Genomic DNA, 7,003 nt, shown 5'->3' on the forward strand with positions numbered 1-7,003 from the left:
CTGGGTCTGGGGCCTCCCGGACGGGGCAAAAATTCCTACTCGGCGGGCGGGGTGGGGGAGGCACTGCGGAGTGGTGGGGGGTGGCCCAAGGGGCTGGGAGAGGGTCCGGCCCACTCTGCGCCTAGGCTGGCACTGGTCCCGCTGGCGCAGGGTAGCAGAAAGCTCTCCGCACACTCACCGGACCTGGGCTAGGACTCAATATTCTATAATTCTAAGTATAAAAAACAGAGACGCACATGTACCTCAACCTCCCTTCAGTCTACCCAGCTTGAAAGTTCCTATGGAGCCAGAATGGTATACCTGGGATCTCAGGGCTGCAAAAGCTTGTGTCACAACCTACAGTACTGGACACAGTGAAGCTAATTTGTATTTTCACACTTCCGAACTCATGCAGCAAGTCATTGATTTCAACCCACCTTTAACGGGAGGGTGCTTAGACCATACATCTTCATAGCGGTTGAGTCAAGATATATGTGGACATGTTTTAAAACCATCACAAAGATAATCACACTTTCAATATCAAATCATACAATGAGCAGCAAGCTTACCAAAGAGGAGACCGACCATCCAGGCCAGTTCGCCTTGGATGTGCATGCTTGCTAGTATGCAGTATCTTTAGTGCTTTCTGGGTAAGCTAGGAGAGTTGATTACCTTAGAATTATTTTACAAAACAGAAAATGAAAATGTGAGTCCTGGAATATTAAGTCCTCATTGTGAAAACCCACTTCACCTATCAAGGTATATTTCATAGAAACCTACAAAAGAGAAAAGATTTCTAAATAAGTGATTCCTGCTCAAGTAAATTACTAACATTGTCTCCTGCTTAAAGACTTGGATAATTAAGTCCTGAATCACACAAATGTCTTTGATCATCAAATATGTCTTTCTATATAAACATGTTAAACTGAAAGTATTTAAAAAAAAATGAACTAAATATAAGCTAACAATACTGAAGCATCTCTAAGGATCAAAGATTAAAGAGTACAGTATTTTTGAACATGTGTGCCTTGTGTGTTCTGCCTTATTAATTTGATTTTATGTATATAAATATTATATTAATTCAGGTAGAAATCAAAGTATATAGTTAAATCATGGATTTCCAGAAATGCAGCCAATTTTGTTTTAAATAAAATAAAGTAACAGACACCCAAGCTTAAATTATCTAGCTGAATGTCTGAGTGGAGAAGTTCACACATCCTCCACACTCTCTGCCTAACTCTAATCAGAACCATTAGTCTCTCATTCTTTTGAATATGAAATTCACCTGCTATGGAAAAATACAGGACTATCTATTTTCTTTTATAAAAATCAAAGCCCTTGTCCAAAATCATAGGAGGTTTACCTTAAACATCATTTGTTTACTAAAGAAGATTGGTCAACATGAGGGCTAAAATTTTTCTCAATCCTATTTTCTGAAATGTATTAATGAAAACTAAGAATTATTTGTAATCACAATGATACCAAATTCATATACGGAGGTAAGGAACGTCATTATTTATGCATTAATGCAGTGTGATTGCAGCCTTAAAGTCCTCTAAAGAGCCAGGGCAAGAACTAGCCATTCCAGTACTAGAATGTAATAGGACTATAAAATGTCTGAAAATGGAAAATTATACCATGCATTTTTGAAGTCCAGTTCTAAAGCTACTGTGCTGTGTGATTTGAGGACATGAGAATCTCTCAGAACTTCAGATTTCTCACCTGTAAAGCAGAGGATGATTGCACATCTACTTTTGACAAGAATAAATAAAAGAAGGTAGTAGGTATGTGAGTGTCTTTATTCTTCATTGGAGAATAAAGGCTAATATATACAGTTTTCATGATGAGGGGTCAATTTGCAACAAGAAAATCTGCCATTCCTCCAATAGTAATTGGTAGCAGCCATTGAGTATCTTGCCACTGCCTGATCTTATGCTAAACATTCCATTGTTTAATTCTAACAGCAATTCTTTTCCGATGAGACATTATTTTCATTTTACACTTGATAAAACTGGGGATCATAACATTAAAGTTACTAAGTAAGACTACACAGCTAGTGAGGCAGAAGAAAATGTATACTTTTTTGACATTGTCAAATAGTATTCTAGGTATCACAAAAATAGATCTTGCCCTTGGTCTTATTAAGTTCTTGAATACTTAGTAAAATTGCACTAAAAGTTTTCTTATGGAAAATTTTCAGCTATTTTATTAGATGTATGATTAATTTAACAGCAGCTCCCTTTTAATGGAGCAGGAGTACTTGTCAGACCTTGCGTGGGAAAGTTTTCATGTATTATTCCATTCAGTAATGCACCCTAGAAACACCACTGTTATCACACAGGCAAGTAAACTAAGATTCAGTTTGGTTAAATAATTGCCTAAATAGCTGATACTCAGGGTCAATACTAGATAGGACTTCTGGGTTCCTATGTTAGTGATTGGATGTGATTTGCCCAATATTTGAAGTGCATTTCTACTGAGTTATTGAAATTCTACAAAAATTCTTGCAGTGCCCTGAACTTTAAAAAAAGGGGAAAAGGATCATTGATTGAGCAAATGTTGTAAATATAACATCATGAAAAGCTAAGCTTTCCTTCAGTCCTTTAATGGCTTCTTAGCAGTTCACCCACAGGTCTGTCAGGTACTGCCAATAAATGATGACTGAATAAGAATCAATGGAAGTTCTCAATAAAAGAGTCCGACTCCATCCAAATGACTGCTTCAAGTTCCACCTAAACCCCCTGGTAGGATCCTTCTTCTCTATTGATCACTAGTATGAAAAATCCTACTTTGTCCTCTGAACACAAGCCCTACTGGGAATAAAAATAGGGCTTAGAAATGTGGAGGAGTTGTATGTTTATCCTGCACAATTCCTAAGTTTCCACATTATTTTATCAATCTAAAAATTCACTGTCTTTCTCACTTTGTGCTACTATAATAAAACACAAATGGCATTGGGTGTTTTTCTCTAGTTCTGTCAGTTCTCCAGCCCAGACTCTTCAACTTTGCAAAGCAGACCCTTTGTCTTTCCTAAAAAGAAACCCACCAGCTTCTGCTGCTAACTTTAGGGCCTCACCCTTGCATGCAGAGGCCCATTTTGTAGTATTCCATCCTCTGTCCTCCAGGTGGCCATGGGAAGCCTACCTAGTGAACCTATCATTTAATCATGCATGTGTATGTATGAATGTTAAATCTGTTATTCTGGTGAATCCAGACTAAAACAACTTGGATCTGGGTAATTCTCAAATAATAACTATTAGCAGGGCCGGGGAGATGGATCAGTAGAATAAGTGCTTCCCTGGCAAGCTCAAGGGCCTGAGTTCAATCCCTGCTTACGCAAGAAAAAAAAAAACAAAATCAAATAACTATTTATTACAATCTAGGGCTGAGAATCCTAAGATGAAAGTGTGTTTGGTCTGGATATTCTTGCTATTTTCTTAGTTGGTGGAAGAGGTAAAGAGGCCTTCCTCAAGTTCTTATATGCATCTTATAGCACCATCCATATAACTCTAGAGCATACTCACCTCCTGAAGGATTCACTTCTTACTGATATCACGTTGGCCATTAAGCGTCAGCAAATGAATTTAGGAGAACAAATCTGTATCAGAGCTTTCTGTTTTCCTCTCTGATAATCGCTCTTTTGGTATGGCTTGGCAGTCCAAAATGTTTTACCTAAAATTTGAATTGATAAATAAAAAAAAATTATATTGATTATTGCATTTGTATGATGCTTTGGGAAAGCACAGACTTTGTTAATAGTAATGTGAATCAAAACTATTAAAGTCATTTTCCAAATATAGAAAAATAACAAAAAATAAAGCAAAGAAATCATTCTTGTCTATGTGAAATTTTATGCCTTGAATGCTGTTGGTGAAACTATTGGTGAAGCTTGGTTAATGAAACTACAGAGCACAGCCTTTCGGTTCCGCCGATCCTCGGCCTAAGAGGCAGTCACAGCGCCCAGCCGGAATGGCCCGATTCTGAAGCCCCACTTCCACAAGGGCTGGCAGCGGCGTCTGGCTACGTGGTGCCATCAACCAGCTCGGAAGATCCCCCGCGCCCTGCGTCCGCACCCATCCGGCCCATGGTGCGCTGTCGCGCGGTGCGATACCACACCAAGGTCCGAGCAGGCAGGGACTTCAGTCTGGAGACACTGCGGGTGGCCGAAATTCACAAGCGGATGGCCCGGAGGACCACTGGCATCTAGGCGGACCCAAGGTGGCGGAACAAATCCACTGAGTCCCTGCAAGCCAACGCTCTAATCTCTTCCCCAGGAAGCCATCAACACCCAAGAAGGCAGACAGCTCTGCTGAAGAACTGGAATTGGCCACCCAGGTGACAGGACCTGTGATGCCCATCAGGTGCGTCTACAGGAAGGAGAAGGCCAGCATCACCGCAGAGGAGGGAAAAGCTTCCAGGCGTTCGCCAGTCTGCACGGCCCGTGCTGCCAAGGCTCTTTGTTATCCGGGTAAAGAGAGCCAAGGAAGCCTCAGGGCAGGATGTTGGGAAGAAAAGATGAAACACTGTTGCGGTCTTGTAATAAATGCTCAGAAAAGCTGAAATAAAAGAAAGAAAGAAAGAAAGAAAGAAAGAAAGAAAGAAAGAAAGAGAGAGAGAGAGAGAGAGAGAGAGAGAGAGAGAGAGAGAGAGAGAGCAAGCAAGCAAGCTACAGAACACAGTAATCAGAGAACCTTCATTGATAACCCTTGGATAGCAAGACAGCAATGTCCATTTGGGGAAAACTTTGGGGCTGCCTAGGATCATAGTTCAATCTGATTTTCTAATTGATGTATTTTTGGTTCATTGTGGTTTTTTCCTTTTACTTTGAGAAAAGTAGCAAGTACTTCCCCAATTCACAGTGAAACATTCTGGAGGAATGTTAGAAGGGTAAGAGGGGATGCTGCCAACCACTGAGAAAAGGAAGCAAAGTGTATCCATAGGAAACACATTTATAGAGGAAGTCAGTCCTGGACATTTGTGGAAATGTAAAAGGACCCTACGTTGGAAGGCGGCAAATTCTCTGGTACAGACTTTCACTTACTAGAATTTCCAAAGACTTAGTATCGACATAAATGCAACAATTAAAAGGCCAAACCTTTATATTTTAAAGATATTTAAAGAGAGACGGTATAGATTGCTTGAAAGAAATTTAAGCAAAAAAATAGATTTTTAGAAATAACTCTCACATATGGGACTTTCTCATGCCAATTTAACTTGAGAGACTGTCCACAGGTACCACAGTCAAGAGTTTCTTTGTGTAGCAATCCTCAGAGTTCTCCTAATGACCAACTCCTACCAGTGTCACTATATGCAAATGGCCCAATATTTATTTGTAAAGATTGAACTGAGATGTTGTCATCCTTTTTATTCCCCTGGATGAAAACCAAACTTATCTATTCATGGTTTTCCTTTAAAATAGCACTACACAATATTTCGGGAAGGGATTATGTGCTTTTTCCTCTCTTCCCCCCCCCCCCCTTTAAACTGCAATCTGCTGTTTTTGACACTTAGGGTCTAAGCAGGTACCAGAAATGGTGGTAAAGGGATCAACCAAGCAATCTCATGTGGCTGAGGAAGGTTAGTCTTGTAAGCTCACTTTAATATTACTTTACCTTGCATATTTTGGCAGGTCCTTTCTCTACTGGCATATTCATGGATTACTCTGACTTTGTAGCTCTCTCCTGGGGCTTCTCTGTTTATGAATGCACCGATATCCATTCTAGTAGCCCCTCACACTTGGCACTCTGTGACACTCTTCAGCAGAATGTAAAATGGCTCTTGTCACGCCCTCTCTCCTCCATATGGCCCATGTTGGGACTCCAGGAAATTCTCATATCTTTTGCCCCAGTAAACTATTGAATCTTGGTATATCCGAAATATCTACTTTGTGATCAAATATTATTTCTGGTGCTTTGGGATAAGCCAATACTCTGTTTCATCCTAAGATAAGGAAAATATTTTGTGGTTTCTAAAGATTCCATTAAACACTTGTTCCTAAATTTGTGGATAAATTAAAATTCTTCTGTCCTTATCGCTGTAGATGCTCATAGGATGGCTCACAGGATGGCTAGGGCTCTCTGAAGACATTTCCGTGTTCACATACCTCTTTATGCTCCAAATTGGAAGAACATGGATAGTAACTGTGAAATGAGATCCTTATTTTTCTCCACTATATACCTTTTTTTTTCCCTGTGGAGGAACACTTTACTTCAATAGTGTACCAATATTAATACCTATAAATAAAAGTACTATTCTTGAAACTAAGATTGAAAAGGTTAAATTTTTATAATGTATTATACAAGGAAACACATTTCTAAGTAATAAAAACAAAACCGAAAGATCTTTCACAGTTTTTGTTAGATTATGGCCCACTTGAACTTTTCCAGGAAATATAAGGTCTGCTGGTCTCGTAAGCTAAAACTGACAAATAGGAGATTCCAAAGTCATCTTAGGGCTGGGGAGATATATCAGTAGCATAAGCACTTGCCTGGCGAGTGCAGGGTCCTGAGTTCAATCCCCAGTACCACAATAAAAAGAAATCATCTTAGATGAACCTGATTTCCTAGAGTACTACATTCGCTCATTTGAGGATTGGATTTTATTCATATTCTGGAGATGCACACCATATAAGGGTTTCTACATTTCTTTATCACATACCTCAGCTATTCTGTCATCTAGTAAACATAACAAATAATAATTTGAACAAAGAACAAATAAGTGCAATCATCAACTCAGAAATAAAGAATCTTAATTTAGTGCAATTAAAATCTTCTAACATAACATTACATGTAACTGTCAGGAGCAAGAACATTATCTGCTATTCCCAAATGTGACATTTTCTGAGATAGAGAATGACCACCAAACAATTCTTGACACAAATTTCAATTCTTGGTAAATCTCCTTTACACCTTTCCACCACAATTTTGTATACAACTTATCTGTTTTCTTTACAGAGAGGATGACAAAAGTAGCCAGAGAAAACTGCCGGATTCCTTTACAGACATCTGCTAATGTCTTACAATAA

At 39.2% G+C, this 7,003-nt stretch overlaps 1 pseudogene; it reads left to right on the plus strand.

Moving 5' to 3' along the window:
- The first annotated feature begins 2,654 nt into the window (after positions 1–2,654).
- Positions 2,655–7,003, plus strand: LOC101569097 (annotated as a pseudogene).

This window comes from Octodon degus, unplaced genomic scaffold (genome assembly GCF_000260255.1).
Source record: "Octodon degus isolate 3935 unplaced genomic scaffold, OctDeg1.0 scaffold00082, whole genome shotgun sequence".
Lineage (NCBI taxonomy): Eukaryota > Metazoa > Chordata > Mammalia > Rodentia > Octodontidae > Octodon > Octodon degus.